This window comes from Heterocephalus glaber, unplaced genomic scaffold (assembly GCF_053883595.1).
Source record: "Heterocephalus glaber isolate CG9 unplaced genomic scaffold, H.glaber_assembly_v1.0 deba00001689, whole genome shotgun sequence".
NCBI lineage: Eukaryota > Metazoa > Chordata > Mammalia > Rodentia > Bathyergidae > Heterocephalus > Heterocephalus glaber.
The window spans coordinates 8,767,209-8,784,647 of NW_028258414.1; the positions used below are offsets into that span (position 1 = coordinate 8,767,209).

Consider the following 17,439-nt stretch of genomic DNA (forward strand, 5'->3'; position numbering starts at 1 on the left):
CCCAGAACCAGCATCTGCTGGAGTAAATGAGCTCACTCCGCCCCCACCAGACTACTCCCTGCAGGAGCACTGCTCCCCAGGGCCCTTCCCTGCCCATCCTGGCTAGAGGGAACCTGTGCCCTCTGCACCTGCAGCTCCATGCCTCAGTCCCCAAGCGCCCCGCCCTACCCTACAGCTCCTCTCAGGGTGCAGGGCCACATCTACTAGACTGCAGGCACCGCGTGAGCAGGAACTTCCTGATGCATTTATAAATCTTTTACAGAGCCTGGCTTAGCAACTGTTCCCTCGCATAAAACAAATTTTGTTCTGCTGAGTCAAAAATATACCAAGATTTAGTTTGGCCAACGTACAAGCCCCTCAGATTCCACCTGGCTCCTTCTGAGCATTTGGGGCTTGACTTTGATGTCCCCCGAGTCCTCACCTGACCTCCCAGCTCCTTCCTCTGTTGCATCTGCTTCACAGCAATTACCACCCTTTGAAGTTACCTGTTGTCATGTACAGTTAAAAAGTTGGGGCTTGTTTTTTTCAACTATCTTCTCTGTCTTGTTTACTGCTCTATCTCCAAAAGACACACAAAAGTCATCAGACACAAATTTATGGAGGAAGTGGCCCATGTTCCCAAGCAAGTGAACATGAAGAGGGCAGTAAGGTAGCCTCACCTGAGCCTTCTCCCTGCAGGCCACCTGGATGACTGAGGGGAGATGTTCTCAGCAGAGCTCCTCCCAGAAGCCTCTGCAAGCACTGCAGGATGGACAACTATGGGCCCTCATGCAGCTGCAGAGCCAGAGCCCTGAGAGGTCACTGGGCAGGCCCCGGCAGCACACAGGAAGCTCATCTTCTTGACTTGCTGTCACCCTGCTGTCTCTAGGTCCTCTGTCTCTTCCTTGCCCTATCGGCCCCTTGATTTAAGGTGGCGACTTTTCCAAGGGAACAGCAGAACCTTAATAAGAAATCGGCCAAGGCTGATGGATGGCAGAAAGCTGGCACTAGCCTCAAGGTCGGAAGGAGTTATTTTAAACTATTCAGATTTACTAGGAGGGGAGCAAGTCAGATGAGGATTTAGGGGCTCGCCTCCCAGCAAGACATGTGGCTGTATCCCCGAGCAATCGAAGACAGACACTTGCTCTACCATCCACCCCCACTGCTGCCTCTGCCCTGCCATGGAGACGGATGGCCAGGCCTCTGGCATGAGGAATTTATTGGGAGCTTGTCAAATAAATTTGCAGTCTGGGATTTGAGCAGAACTTTGTCCCCCTTCCTCACTGCAGAGGCCTGTGTCCAAGGATGGGAGGTGGCATGCACTGTCCCTGAGAGACGGTGACCTTCCTTGGCAGTGCATTATCTTGCATCTCCTGTGGCCCCTGGAACCCAGCTGTCCTAGGCACCCCTGATTGATTAGCGCCACTGCTCAGCTCCAGTATCGCCTCTCCTGGGGGCCCTGAACCATCTGAAGCATATCTGCTCCAGTACTTCTGTTTAGAGATCCGGATGCCTGGTGACCTCTTCTTCTATGCAGACCTGAGTTCTTCGGAGCTCCAGGTTCCTCTCCCTTCCAGTCTCTAACCACTCAGTCTCTATCCATCCTTCAGAGCCCATTTCCATTCTGATCTCCTCCTTCACGGAGCCTTCCTCCACTCCTCAGGGAGACTCAGGTTCTGAACTCTGGGCTCCTTCTTCTTTTTTTTTTTTTTTCCTGTACTGGGGATCAAACTCAGGACCTTGCCCTACCAGGCAGGCTGAGGCACCACTGAGCTAAGTCCCGGGCCTGAGCTACTTTTTCCAAATGAATGTTTACCGGCTTTTTATGGCCCCTGCTGAGCTCCAAACTTCCCTGTAATAAGCTCCCTACCTTCCTGCCCACCCTGCACCTCAAACCTGCCATTACCAGACCCACCCCGGGCACCCAATAAATATTTGAACTAAACTAAACACCTGAGATGTGCAGAAATGAACACATTTTTTCCCACATCAGTGTGGGTGTGGACAGGTGGAGAAAGAGATGAGGCCTTTTCATTTGCCTATGAAAATTCCAAGTATACTGTGAAGTTCAGAGAAACACTGAAACAGTGTATCCTTCAAACAAATTGTAACACTCCCCATTTTTACTACAAGTTTTTATTTTAGATGTAAAACATTACTCAGTTGAACTTACTCCTTGTGAATCTTTCCCTACCCATCCCCTCCCTCCCCAGGGGTAACCTAAGCTGCTTTAATGTTAACATTTCTGTGTCCGCTTTTATACATTTGCTACTTCTAATTATTCCCATAAATAACAGTCGTTATTTTGCATGCTTTTAAACTTACATAAATGATACCGTATGCTAAGTACGTAGCCCTCCGCAATTTGCTCCCCCCGCCATATGATATACTTGAGATTCACCCAGGTAGACAGGTATAATGTTACTTCATTCATTTTAACTGCTGTGGCGATTCCACTGTATGAATATATTACGATTTACCCACTTCCCTCTGGAGGAACCTCCGTGTTACAGGCAGCTTGTCCCCACTACAAGAAACAATTCAGGGCTGCTCATGTTGGAGGGGATCTCCAGAGCGAGCTGCAGGCTGCAACCCAGAGGACATGCATGAAATCAATGTAATATTCAGTAATCAATGTAATTCTCCCACTGTAAAAAACTTAATAGAAGAGATTTAAAAGTATCAGGGAAAGAGAGAGAAAAAAGAGAGGTGAAAGAGAGAACAGGAAATTTATTAATCTGGTTTGAAATCCCCAGTATTATAGGGTTTCTATGAAGTGCAACTTTATTTAAAATTACTGAATTGTTCCCTAAAACAAGACTGGCAATTCACACTCTCACTAGCATTAAGCGAGGATATCTATTTGCCTATATCGTCACTAACACTTGGTATTATCAGAAATCAGTTTTCCCCAATCTGTCGGGTGTGATACAGCCAGATCTGTTGGTCTTAATTTGGATATCCTTGAGCACTACTAGGGTGAGCATGTTTTCATACGCTTCCTGCCCACCCAAACATCCTTTTAGTGGAAACTGCATGTTCATGTTTATTTGCCAGTGTTTGTGTATGGCTGATCTTACTGATTTGTAGGATTATAAAGGTATATTCTGGGTTTTAATCCTTGAAGATTCTAGGTATTGCAGTATCTTTGCCCAGTCTGCAGCTTGCCTTTCACTTTGTGCAGTGTCAAAGTTGCTGATTCTGACACTCCAATTCACAATGGAGCGAAGAAAACCCAAGTGCAAGAGGCTCTCTGGGTCAAGGTGGAGGCCTAGGTCTTTCTGCACCCTCAGAGATCCGAATCTACCAGGCTCCTAATGAATGTTCAGTAGCCGTGTGTGTGTGTTCCAGGGATTGAACTCAGGACCTTGCACTTGCCAGGCAGGTGCTGTACCACTGAGCTACATCCCCGGCAAATGTTCAGTAGCTTTAAGATGGCTCATTTAGAAATTTCTATCAGATTAGGCTAGCACAGGTCTGGGCTTCCGGCAAGGGCTCAATGGAGACACAAACTGACCATGGTTTAGAACTGTAAGAAAAGATCTCACATCTAGGGAGAGAATCAGAAAGACGTTTTAATTGCAAAAATAACATCAGATGTATAGAAGGATATCCTGCAGGAGGCCATAAAGTGTGACTGACTTATGTCCAATGTTCTAGGAAGCAAATGTGAGGTTCCAACTGGTAACCCTAAATTTCTTGATTCTTCCATCCCTGTTAGCTCCCAGAGGCACAGAGATTCTTCATATGTTACAAATGGGCCACAAACATGTCTTGTCCCAGATCACATGGACCAGATCCCATGTCCCCCGTAACTACCTGATAGGAGGTTGGAACCCAGAACACTGGGTGTTTAGAAGCCAGGAGATCCCTAAACTCTCAAATATAGAGGAAGAAGTCGAACCACCTTGGGCAAAGACACCTATTCCCTGGGTCAGAGCCAGGTTTAAGTCTGAATCTCTGTGTGTGTGTCTTTGTCTGTCTATCTGTCTCTCTCTCTCTCTGTTCATAACAGAGAAAAAGATGGAGGGAAAAACAAACACAAACACACACAAACCTAGGCACCCCAAACCATATTCAGCAGGATTTGTCAAGAGGAACAGGAGCAAGAGATCCACGACTCAAAGAGAACTGGCCTGAGCTGGGGGCTCCTTAGGAGAGAGGTGGGGGCAAGGTCTTTCTTATCTCCATATGCCAAGAACCTAGCACCATGTCTGGTACACGGAGGAGGCTTACAAAATATCTACTGGATACATGGATGGATACATGGATGGATGGACAGAAGGAAAAATAGCTATTCTTCAACTGAATAAATTCTAGGAAGGGTTGTTTTCAACAGAATTTCTCAAGCAGATAGTCAAACCTGGGAATCCTGTCTTGTTGCTAGAGCTGTTCATAAAAAATATCGAGTGGCATAACTGCAAGAAATAATTGCTTCTAATTGGGCTGAATTATTCTGGCCATATAGTAGACATATTTTTATAACTTTATTAATTATTCAATTTGAGGCCTATTACCCAGCCTGCCAGAATGGGCTTCGCTTATTACAGGGTGACAGATTCCCCAGTTCTGTGGCAGACTCTCTTGCAGGGGCTGCCTGCTTCGGGCGTCCCTCTGGGGTCTGGGGACTGAAGGTGGAGGGTGGGACTGACCCTAGTAGGTGGGCCAGGAGCCAGAGATGCCCGGGACAATAGGGTCATCCCAAGTGCTCCCCCTGGAAATCCACTGGTCATCAGGTTGCTTTCCCTGGTCCAGCCGGAGAAGCAGAAGGTGTCAGGCGGGGACACGCCCAACTTGGCCTCACTAGCTCACCCCCTGCCAGATCCATTCCCCAACTCTTACAGTGGGCTCCCCTCATCCAATCTGCTCCCTCCCAATGCCAGGAGAGCTTGCCATATGTCCTTCAGTCACTCCAGTCAGGCCCAGGTACAGAGCACAACTTCCAGCACCCCTCTCGCCCTACACCAAGGCCCAGAGCTGGTCACAGGTAACGTGGGAGAAGAAAGGGTGAAGGAGTTGCCCCCAGCAGGAAACAACACAGATTCAGCTGATGCAAAATGCACTTTCAGGGGCTGCCACAGTCCACAGAGTCACATCCAAGCTCCCAGGCCTTGCTGTAGGAACCACCCAGCCTGGCTCCCAGGCCTCTGGGACCCTTACTCCAACCACACTGGGCTGGCTCGCCACTCAGCCCCTTTGCTTATGTGGTCCTTGAACATCCTCTGTTTCCATCTCTGAACCCTCACATCGCATCCTTCCTGGGGCTCTGGCTCCTCCACCTTCCCGGCGTCTTTCTCCTCTGTCCCACTGAACATGACCTCTGACTCTGGGTTCAATCACAATCTCTGGGGCACATGTTTTAGGTTAAAAGCTTTGGGAGGTCAAGCAACATGGCCCTGCATCCCTCAAGCCTTCAATAGAGCCCCTCCCTCCTCCCCAGGCCCAGCCCCACCACAAGGGCATCACTGAGGAGGAAGAGAAGAGGTGATCAAATGGGAAAGCAGATGGACTGGGTCCAGCTGGGCCCCTGCTGAGTGCCCACCCTGTGCCAGGTCTCCTGAGGCACTCCAGGTCCCAGGGACGAGCAAGACCTGGGGACTGCTGCAGAGAAGGGCTCAGGAGAGGGCCCCCTCGGCTTTTCTGCACCTCCACATCTTCCAAGTATGGGAAGGTTTTGAGAGAGGCAGCAGAGAGCCCTGTGAAGAGGTATTAAGAGGAGTTTCAAGTGTGATCTCCAGAAACAGACAGCCTGGTTCAAACCCCGCCCATGCTGCTTGCTCGTTGTGTGCCCTCAGGCCTCGGTTTCCTCATCTGAAAGAGGGATAAGGATGTTGAGTTTCTGTAGAGCAGAGTGGTGGTGGTGGTGGGGTAAGTGCTGGGTGCATTAGGCAAGCAGTCAGCAGGGGCCAAGCCCAGGTGGCCGTGTCCCTTCTGCCTCATCCACAACCCTACACTTTGCTAGGAACACGTCTACAGAACTTGGGCCGCTGAGCATCCTCATCCCCAAGGTAGGGGTCCTTGTCCCCACTCTAGGGCTGCAACCATGAGGTCACCACAGGTCCACCCCACAGCAGATCCAGGGCTCACTAGGCCCCACCATTCCAGGCCTCTTCCTTTCCTGTCCCTGGATGGCAGGTGCAGGCAGAGCGATCATGACTCCCGCTCCGCTGGGATCCTGCCCAGGCCACTCCTGGAAGCACAGCCTGTGCATGGGGCACAGTGTCCTCTCCATGCCCGCATGGGGCCATGGGGGGGGTTGGCACCTGCTGCCAGCCCCACACGACAATGCCAGCTTGGCTCCTGGCACTGGGCAGGCCCTCCCACCCCTGCCTCCTGCCACTTCCCCAGGGTGACTCTCTGTGTGTCATTTATTTATTAATTTTGTTCTCAAGGAGCAGATGGCCAGAGCTGAGCTGGGCTGAATTACCTCCCTCCTCCTCTGCCAACTCCCCTGCACATGCAGCTCCCCCATCCCCAGGGCCATCCAGTTCCTGGTTCTCCCCTGCACAAACCCTGACTTCCAGGGCAGGCCCCGTGTGCCAGGGCTCCGAGGCTGTTTGTCCCAGGGCCTCTTTGTTGGAGAGGTAGAGCGGGAGAGGGGGGACCCCAGGGGAAGCAGAGGCCCCTCAACCTGAGCTGGGCCCTGGGGCTCCTAGGAGTTGTCTGGGGCTCTGGGAAGGTCTCCCGTCCTCTCCTAGGGAGTGGGGGTGTTGTCACAAGAACACGACAGCTAGGAAGGACAGCTGTCTGCAGTCTTGTGTCCTGGGGTCTCCACAGGCTGCCCCCCCCCGCCCTGTCTCATCCTGACAATGGGCTGGGTCCCCAGGAGGGCAGGGCACCTACATGTCCACTCCCTCTAAATCCCGTGAGAGCCATCTCTGGGGTAAAGTGACTGTGGAAGGGAAGACTCATCCTCCCCACAGGCTCCCAGAGCATCACTGAGACCACTTGTCTCAAAAGGATGGAGGTGGGAACTGCAGGGAGAGGTAACGGCCAACAGCAGCAAGATGGACAGAGGCCAATGGGGCCACCTTCTTACCACTGCCCCCCAACCTCTGCAGCCCCTGGACCCCAGAACTCAGGACTGAGGTTGGGCTGTGGCTTCTCCACTCTCCTCCTGGTCTTTTTCGGCAAACGTGTGTTAAACAGAGCTCGGCATAGGGCAACGTGAGCCGCCTGCCGAGGCTGGGCCCAGCTATTAACTCTTCTTCTGCTCAACATTGGCATTCTGAGGGAACAGCCGTCCCGCTTGCTCACAGACCTTGGAAAAGCACTTGCCGTGTGTCCGTAGCTCCCTTCTGTCCCCGTCACAGTGGTTGCACCCCAGTGCGCAGGGCCCACTGTCCCGGGGAACCCCACGGACGTACCAGCTGCCGGCAGAAGGCGGCACAGGCGGGCCTGCGAGGTGCCGGGGGCTGGAACAGCAAGTGTAATTGCTTTGTGGAGATTCATCTGAAGTTGCTTTAACCTTGACAGCGGCTCAATGTAGTGAAAAGCACAACCGGGAGAGAGCTGCGGCTCCGGCTGGCACCGTGCCCTCTGTGCAGCCCCTCCTGGGCAGTGCCGGCCTGCACCTGGGCCATCCAGGGCCACACCGGGGAGGATTTGTCAGGAGGGGACTCTCTCCATCTGGGCTCAGCAAGAAGGTTGCCAGAGTGCTGGATTTTTATTTCCCAGAAACAGAGCATCACGGGATTTTAGGGCTGGAAGAGCCACACAAATCTTCCCATTCTACAGAGGAGAGAACTGAGGCCCACAGAGAAGGAAGGACTTAGCCAGGGGCACCCAGTCAGAGACAGGAGACAACTTTCCTGTTTAGGGCACAGAGCCGTGCTGTGGGCCGAATGTTTGCATCCTCCCAAATTCATATATTGAAGCCTCCTTAATCCCCAATATGGTGGTGTGTAGCGGTGAGGCCTTTCCATGCTCAAAACGTCATGAGGTGGAGCCCTCCTGATGGGATCAGTGCCCTTAGAAGAGACAGGAGAGAGATGATCTCCCTCTCCCACATGAGGACACAAGAAGATGTTGGTCTACAAACTAGGACCAGAGTCCTCACTGGAAACAGAATCAGCCGGCACCTTGCTCCTGGATTCCAGTCTCCAGAACTGTGAGGAGTACATTCCTCTTCTCTGTGATATTTTTGTTACAACAGCCTGAACTTACACAACGTCCACCTTCTCAGGATGGAGCTGTGGGAAGAAACCAGTTCTGGTCCTGATCCCAGATCCACTACTCAAGAGTTGACTGAACATCAGAAGTTAGTCCACTGCCCCAAGGTGGGCTCCGGGCCCGGCAGAGGAGGCACCAGGAGGGTCCAAACCCCAGGTCTCCTGTCCAGAGGTCTACAGAACCACATGGCCTGTCTGCTCGGCTGTGATGAGACCCACTGCGGCCCTGACCTCCGAGAGAGGCTGCGGAAGATGAAAGGCACCGAACATGGGAGGCCCAGGCAGCCCTGGAGGCACTGCAGCCCTGCCGCTGCCCACCTGGGTGACATCAGGTACCTTCTGCTTCCCCACTCTGGGCCCCAGTTTGCCCCTCTGTATAACGGAAGGAGTGGAACAGACGATTCCCGAGGCTGCCTTTCCAGCTCCTGATGCAATGGTTTCAAGTTGAACTGTGAGATCTCGGTGGCCACAGATCAGCTTCCAGGGTCCCAGCCACACTTTCAAACTCTCCAAGCCAGGAGGATGTGGCTATGTGAGAGGAATGGTGAAGACAGCTGCAGGAAGAGAGGGCGCCAGAGCCACAGCAGTGGGGTTCACAGGACTCCAGCTCTGCTAGGGAAGCATTGAGCAGTGAGGAAAGATGGAGAGACTCCCAGAGCACCCAAGACTATCGATAGAGCGTGGACAGTACCTGAGCCCCTGTGCCAATTTGGCACAGCCAGTGGGGTGCTGTAGGCATCCCGGCCCGTGGGATGGAAGAGTCCCCGGCTTACTTCAGGTCCCAACCCCTGCTAAACCACCCTTTCGACCAGTCACCAGCCCAGAGATCTAATTCTGGTCGGGGTCTTCCTACCTGTTCATCCTTCTCCATTTTCACCCCTAAAGTAGTCCTGCCCTCGGGGAAGCTCCTGGCACGGTCTCAAAAGTCTCACCATAAACTCACATTATCACTTTAAGAAAACTATATTTATTCTAATATAAGAAACAATACTTAAATGATCAGATAATTAATATGCAATTACATAGAGAAAGATTTAAACTCTAGCTTCAAGAATCTCTAGCAAAATCTTTTCAACAAATGGTCCTGGGAAAACTAGATATCCACGTGCAGAAAAAATGAAGTTGGAGCCTTAGCTTAAGATATACACAGAAATTAACTTCAAATGAAGTCTGGCATGGTGGCACATGCTCATAATCCTAGTACTTGGGAGGCTGAGGCAGAAGGATCATCACGAGTTCAAGGCCATAGCGAGACCCTGTCTCAAAAAAAAAAAAAAGTGGATCAAAGACCTAATGTAAGAGGCTAAAACTACAAAATTCTTATGAGAAACTATAGGGAGAAAGCTTCAGACATTGAATTTGGTAATGATTTCTTGGATATGACACTAAAAACAAAGGCAACAAAAGAAAAAAAAATGTTAAACTGGACCTCATCAAAATTTAAAGAAAACCTTTTATGCATCAAAGGCACTATCAGCAGAGTGAAAAGGGAACTCACAAAATAGGAGACAATATTTGCAGATCATGTATTCAGAAAGGGGTTAATATTAAAATAAAGAAGCCCGGGGATTTAGCTTAGTGGTTCTGCTGCCTGCCTCACAAACACAAGTTCCCGAGTTTGATCCCCAGTACCCCCCCCAAAAAATTAATAAAATAGATAAAGAACTGTAAATCAACAAAAACAACCTGATTTTAAAATGGGCAAGGGGTTGTTGCAATAGATATTGCTCTAAGGAGGCTGAACAAATGGCCAATAAGTACATGAAAAGATGATCAACATCACTAATTATTAGAGAAATACAAATTAAAACCACAATAATATACTATTCCACACCCATTAGGATGGCTATACTGAAAAAACAAAAAACAGCAGAAAATAACAAGCATTGCAGATGTGGAGGAAGTGGAATTATCACGCATTGCAGGGAGAAATGCAAGGTAGTCTGGCCACTGTGGAAAACTGTTAGAGCGATACCTCAAATAACTAAACATGGAATTACAGGTGACCCAGAAGACCCCATTTCTGGCTCTAAACCCCAAAGAAATGAAAGTGGGGGCTTGAGCATTTGTCCACCTGTGCTCATAGCAGCAGTATTCATGGCAACCAAAAGGGAGAAGCAACTTGAGTGCCCACTGCCAGGAGGAAGGATAAGGAAAATGTATTCTATACAAAAGCCCTGAAAAGGAAGAAAATTCTGACACATGCTACAACATGGATAAACCTCGGGGACACTGTGCTAAATGAAATACACCAGTTCAAAAGCAGGATGAACCTTTATGGTTCCACTTATATGAAGCACAATGTAGTCAAATTCAGAGACAGAAAGCAGAGCGCATGGTGTTCTGGGGGCAGGGGGTTGGGGAGCTGTGGTTAATGGATGCAGAGTTTCAGCTGGCAAAACAAAAAGTTCTGGAGTTGCATGGTGGTGAGGGTCGCACAACAATGTGAATGGACCAATGTCCCAATACTGTACCCTTGAAAATGGTTAACATGGGAAATGTTGTGCTATGTATATTTTACGACCTTTTTTTTCTTTTTTTTAAAGTCTCCAGCAAGCACACACCTCCATCTGAGATGCACTAACCCACCAAATCCCCAGCTGGCCCAGGAGTATGGGTATATTTCTGAGCTGGTAAATGTTTGCTTTTCATCAGCAAAGACAGCTCAGAGCCGAGTCAGCCAGGGGTTCCACACATCATGCAAGATAAGAACTCACTGGACTTGGCAGAAGTGGCTGCCAGTGGGGATCTGACTTGGGGCCCGGCTTGGTGTCTGCTGCCTCCATGACTGGGCTGCTCCAGTGCTGCCTCGCACTGCATCTGGGCTGGGGAAGGCGCTGCCAGACAGTAGGGCCCTCGTGTGCCAGGTCCTGTCCTGGCACTTTGTCCTGTGCGTCCTCCTACGTGCGTGAATGAGACCAGCTTGGGGGACTAAGAAGATGGAAGACAATGAGGCAGTGGAGAGGCAGGACTCTCTTTCCATCTACCCTACCCCTTCTGGGGAGCCCTGAGACCAAAACCCAAATCCCATTCTACTGCCCAGAAGCCAAACTACAAAGCACCATGGGAACAAAGACAAGGGACCCGGGAATTACAATAATTAAATAATACAATGAAAGCTTAAATTTCCAAGTTAATTCTTGGGTATCATTTATAAAAGTTAACAGGGCATATTTAATTTAGGAATTGGCTCACGTCCTTCTCCTTACAGCTCAAACCTCATAAATGAAATATACTGGATCATTGCCCAGTACAGAAATAAAAGTTATGAATAATGTTTCTATCTCAATCATTGTCAGTGCTTTAATCTTCCTAATTACTTTTAAAAGCTAGACATTCAATATAGGAAAACTTTTTTCTTTTTATCTCTACTTGCAAGATTAGTGCAATTTAATAAGAGTCACTCTGTCGTCTTTATTCAGCATAAACTGACATTCCAGCCTCGACTCTTCATTATTCGATGGGATGGAGGGTTATGGCCAAGCACGCAGCCACTCCACTTCCGCATATTGGTTCAGGTAACGGCTCGGGACTATCCACAGAGCTCACGAGTCTGCCCTCTTCCTTTATGGAGCGGAAAGAGATTGGTCCAGGCCTTCAAGGAATTAGGCTATAGGGTCATAAGTCTGTAAAAGAATGGAAAGTCCTCACCCCCACCTGAGTACTAAATTTGTCCCCTTCATGACTGTTGGATTCATAAATCCCTGGGCGGCCACAAAGGGCAGAGCAGGGGCAGGAACCCGATGATGGATCTTTATAACCCACCCTGCCACTTCCAGGAATTTATCCTAAGAATACACTGGGACAAAGGGACAAAGATATATGCACAAGAAGAATCCCTGCAACATTTTTAGCCAAGGCCACAGGCCCTTATCCATACATCTGCAATCCAAAAATCTAAAACAAAATATTGAAGTTCGGTGCCAATATTCATGTAGCAGTAAAACTACACGTGGAACTGATTTGAGGTTATGGATTGTCTTTATGTCACTAGACGTGATATGTTATGTGTCACTGCAGAAAATTATGGTTTCCCCCAGGGTGCTGCCTGGTTTCTGTTGGGGGTTCGTGTTACACATGACATAGTTGCCATGTACTTTTTTAACCAGGGAAAATTGTAAATTCTGAAACCCACAAGCCCTGAGGACCATGGATAAAGGATGGTGGACCCACCATCCTGAAGAATCAGAAACAACCTTCGTGTTCCACAACACAGACTGGTTAAATACATTTGGTAATCCATAGCAGGAATTCCACCAGGTCCTGAAATATTTAAAAGGAGATTAAGGTTTACTGACAAGGAAATGAGGGAGAGCATGACTTAAAGGTGAATTTAAAAAGCAAGTTATGGACTAGCACGCACACGTGCTCTGAAAGAAGCTGTATACACAAATGTTTAGAGAAGTGACAGAGAGGACAAGCACCCAAAGGGCCACAGTGGTCATCTCTGGGAGGTTCTGGGGCCTCCTTTTTTGTCTACATGTTTGGTGAGCTTCGACCTTTCTTTTCAACATGGAATCAGAGAGAGGAAGAAAAAAGCAGACCAGCAATTGCTTCCAATGGAACCAAACCGAGGCCTCTCTGCAAAGGTGTCCCATGTACAGGTCCATTCAGAGCTTGCTAGGGACACACACAGCACCCACTGAGACCTGAGCCACCCCTGTCACGGGCCCATGGCAGGCAGCCAGGGGTCCAACAGCATATTGGCAAGCAGGCCCAGGCTGCTAGCAACTCGTATCCCGAGCCTGACTCCTCTATCTCCCCGACATCTCTTTTAGGCAGATCCTCCTCTCCCATGTGAGCAACTATGATTTCCCATTGAAGGTCTATTTCCACCTTAGGCTGGATTATGAGAGGTTTAGCACCCTGAAGGGTGTGGCGGTGCACACCTGTAATCCCAGCACTGGGAAGGCTGAGGCAGGAAAATTGCTGCAAGTTCAAGGCCAGCCTGGGATACACAGTAAATTCAAAACCAGCCTGAACTACATAGTGAGACCTTGTCTCAAAAAAACAAAGTGGAGCCCAGGGATTTAGCTCAGTGGCGCCGCACCCGCCTGGCAAGCGCAAGGTCCTGAGTTCGATCTCTGGTACCAGAAGAAAAACAAAAAACAAAAAAACAAAGGGGGAGGGAGGGAGGAGAGGAGAAAAGGGGGGGTCCACAGAAGGAAGAAAATAATTAAGAGTTCAGGCACAGGACCCAGGTTTTTGTCTGGGTGATGGTATTGGCTCCACCATTTATTCTCCGTGTGTGTTGAAACATCTTTAACTTCTCTGTGCTGAAACTTTTTCATTGGTAAAATGGGGCCATTTATAATTCTCACATCATAAGGTTGTCGTGAAGATTAAACGAGTATATAAATACAGTGCCTAATGCATAGTAAAATTCAATAAATGGTAGCAATCTCCATTTTTATTTTTCCACACTGGTCAGATGGAACCTGCAGTTGTGTGGTCAGACGTAGGAGCAATCATTTTAGGGGAATAAAGGCCATGGGCTGTGGGAGGAGACACCAGCCCAGAAGTCACATGAGAAATAAAGCAGCTGGGAGAAAAGAAGCCAGAGAGGGAGCGGGTGGCTGTCTTCTGTACCTGAACAGCTGGCTCACCGATGCACCCTGCTTTCTTCTATGGGGACTCAGTGGCTGCAGTCTTTGTACACAGCCTGAGGCCTTGTCCACCAGGCTCCCTGGGAGAAGTTCCGGTCGACCCATCACCCTGCCTCCCTTGGCCTTTATCACAGGCAAGAAACAAGTGTAGATGCCAGGGATAGATTTCCACTGGATAGAAGGGGAAATTTTCCAATAGTCACAAGATGCTTCCACGGGAAGTAGTAAGTTCCCTGTCACTGGAGGGATCCAAGCAGAGGTTGGAAACCTCCACAGGGCATTTAAATGTTCAGTGCTCTGAGTGATCGTGAAAGTGAGAACCTTTAAATTCCCTTAATTCAATGCTATTTTCCTCCCAAACAGGGTTGGAAGCCATCTTTTATTCTTATTTATTTTTTAGGACAGAGAATACCTTATTCAAAACCCAGCAGAGAAATGGACAATTTGGGTCTGTAACAAAGCATATATGTTATAAAGCATAGGTCAGTAATTGTATATAAGAGCATACACTGCTACATATTAAATGATCAGACCACAACTTTTCAATTTTTAAAACAGAACAAGATTCTCTGTAAAAGCAGCACCTTTGTGACATTTTTAGTATTCCTCTCTTTCTTCCTCACCTTCCTCATCAACAGAAAACACACCAACCTCCTCATCATCCTTCTCTAGGGCAGCCATGTCCTCCCGGGCCTAAGCAAACTCCCCTTCCTCCATCCCCTCTTCCACGTACCAGTGTACAAAGGCACGCTTGGTAAACATCAGATCAAACTTGTGGCCCAGGCAAGCCTAGGCCTCAGCAATGGCTGTGGTGTTGCTCAGGGTGCACACGGCCCGCTGCACCTTGGCCAGGTCTCCACCGGGCCCCACCATGGGAGGCTGGTAATTAATGCCAACCTTGAAGCCAGTGGGACACCAGTCCACAAACTGGATGGTACGCTTGGTCTGGATGGCGGCAATGGTAGCACTGACATCTCTGGGGTCCACATCACCATGGTACAACAGGCAGCAAGCCATGTATTTACCATGGAGAGGGTCACATTTCACCATCTGGTTGGCTGGCTCAAAGCAGACATTGGTGATCTCTGCTACAGAAAGCTGCTCATGGTAAGCTTTCTCTGCAGAGATGACAGCCACATGTGGCCAGAAGGAAGCGGATGTGGGGACAGGGCACCAGGTTGGTCTGGAATTCTGTCAGATCAATAGTCAAGGCTCCATCAGGAGCAACAGCGAGCATTAATACATTTCAGGACTAAATACTTTATTTAAATTATTTCATTTAACCCTCAAGACAGGTCTGTGAGGTAAATATGACTATTTTTTCAAAATTTTTTCCAGGGAAAAGGAGGCTCAGAGATCTTAATGTGTTCCCCAAGGTCATACAACTAGGAAGTAGTGAGTCATGGTTTGGGCCTGGAGCTCTTGCACTAAATCCCTGTGCAGTGCTTCCTGAGAGTCCTTCAGGGTTTGAGTTCGAGTAACCTCCCCAAGCAGTGATGCAAGACACAATTTGACCTATCAACCTATCCGGGTTAGTGTAGGTTGGGCACTCAATAGCGAGGTTTCTATGACAGATGTCATAGATGGCCCTGTTGTCTACCATGAAGGCACAATCAGAGTGCTCCAGGGTGGTGTGGGTGCTCAGGATGGAGTTGTAGGGCTCAGCTACAGCTGTGGAAACCTGGGGGTCTGGGTAAATGGAGATCTCCAGCTTGGACTTCTTGTGTAGACAATGGAGAGAGGGTCTATCAGCAGGGAGGTGAACCCACAGCCAGTTCTCCTGCCAAAGCTGTGGAAAACCAAAACCCCTGTAGACCTGTGCACTGGTCAGCTAGTTTCCAAATTCGGTGCACAATGAGGTCAATGATCTCCTTGCCAATGGTGTAGTGCCCACGGGCAGTTACTGGCAGGATCTTCCTTGCCTGTCATGAGCTGCTCAGGGTGGAATTGCTGCAGTAGGTACCAGTGTGTACTTCATTCATGACTGTGGGTACCAGGTCTACAAACACTGCCCTGGGCATGTGTCTTCCAGCACCAGTCTTGCCGAGGGAGTCATCTCCTCCCCTAGTGGTTTTGTCACTTGGCATCTGGCCATCTGCCTGGATGCCACGTTTCAGGCAGTAGAGCTCCCAGCAGGTGTTGCCAATCTGGACACCAGCCTGACCACCGTGGATGGAGATGCACTCACTTGTGGAGAGGTTGCTGCTTCTTACAGTGCAATTCTTAGGCAGTTGATGTAAGAGAACCTTCCTGGAAGCCATCTTTTAGGACTTCCCATGGGCTCCTCAGTATTTTATGGAGACCTGAGTGTGTGGCGCTTCAGCTACTGCAGGTGCATTTAACGGAGCAGAAGCTGCCTGGGGACCACTCCACACCAAGCCTGATGGCGGTACTGGTTTTTGGTTTTTGGGGGGGTTTTTGGTACTGGGGATCGAACTCAGGACCTTGCGTTTGCGAGGCAGGTGCAGTGCCACTGAGCTAGACCCCCCGGCCCAGCGGTACTGGTTTTAACTCTGTGCCAAGTAACAGGACTGTTAACCCTATGTTTGGCGAACTCACTCTGGGGACAAGACCTACTCTGAATGGCCACGTCCTGGTCACCAAGTGCCACCATCACTCCGTCTCCCCCACCCTGAGAAGACAGTGTCTGCCCACTGCTCAGGACCATCCTGAGAACTGTGTCCACCCCACACCTCCCCAGCAAGGGGAGTCACATGCACGCAGGGCCAGGTGTCACCTCCAGTGGGCGGCTCTCAGCACTGGACTTGGGCGGCAGACCCATCCCCGCAGGGCCCTCCAGACCCAACTCTGATAGGCCTTTAACCAAGATCCGCTCTAAGTGAAGTTATACAAAGCACAGCATGGCCGGGAGGAAGCAAGACATAGTACCCAACCAACATGTCTCCTGTCATGGCCTGGCTGCTCTGGCCGGTAGCTGCTCATATGCTAGGCAGACAGTGAGGGTTCACTCAGGGACTTCAGAAAAAAGGACCTAAACTGGATGGTTCTAACCCAGCAGGGAGAGCAAGAGAGGGCAAGAGCCGCCCCCCCCCCCCACGAGGCCAACATGATCCTCTCCAAGTCTGCACGGCCACTGAGTCAGTATGGGGTAAGGGACACGAAGCCCCCCCTCCCCCATGATAGCTACATAATGAGGCTTGGAACCTAGTAGATCAGCTTGGCCATGTCATGGCCAGGTCACCATAAAGAGACTCTGCCCCAGCCAAAGTAGGCAGAAACCTGGGCTTCCACACCAGCCATGGCCTCTGATAATCCGGTAAGACTGTGACATTAACCAACCACCAGCTGGCTGAGTGTCCTCTGCAAACACTTGGGAGAAATGCGCCAGAGGGAAGGGTTTGTCTCCAGCTGGGCTCCTGGCAGAGGATTCCCTGGTGCCCATCAGTCTCATAAACAGTCCCTGTGGAGGCACCTAATAAAGCCGAGGACCGGGTCTAGTCCATGGCGCCTTCTGGGTCTGCAGCCAGCTGGCCCTCAGGGACATCTGGAGGTGCTCCACCAAAAGCCAAGGTCGTACAGACGACCCCACAACTCTCTCCACTTGGAACGCACACAGCCCCACAGAACCTCACCCATACCCCCACAGGTACCATCTCCAGTACTGCAGGCCCCTGCTCCCCGATGCCCACCCAGCCCAGCAGCCAGCACACACTGCCACGGCC

The 17,439-nt window shown here is 49.9% G+C and overlaps 1 protein-coding gene and 1 pseudogene across 18 annotated transcripts in view; both read right to left on the minus strand.

Moving 5' to 3' along the window:
- Megf11 (multiple EGF like domains 11) overlaps positions 1 to 17,439 on the minus strand; it is a 300,131-nt gene that overhangs the window by 138,031 nt on the left and 144,661 nt on the right. The gene's annotated exons all lie outside the window — the stretch shown is intronic.
- On the minus strand, positions 8,884 to 17,438 carry LOC101718146 (tubulin alpha-1A chain-like; annotated as a pseudogene). The gene is made up of 2 exons (XR_015446494.1): positions 15,245 to 17,438; positions 8,884 to 14,986 (listed from the first exon to the last, which is right to left on the minus strand). The product of XR_015446494.1 is annotated as a tubulin alpha-1A chain-like (transcript).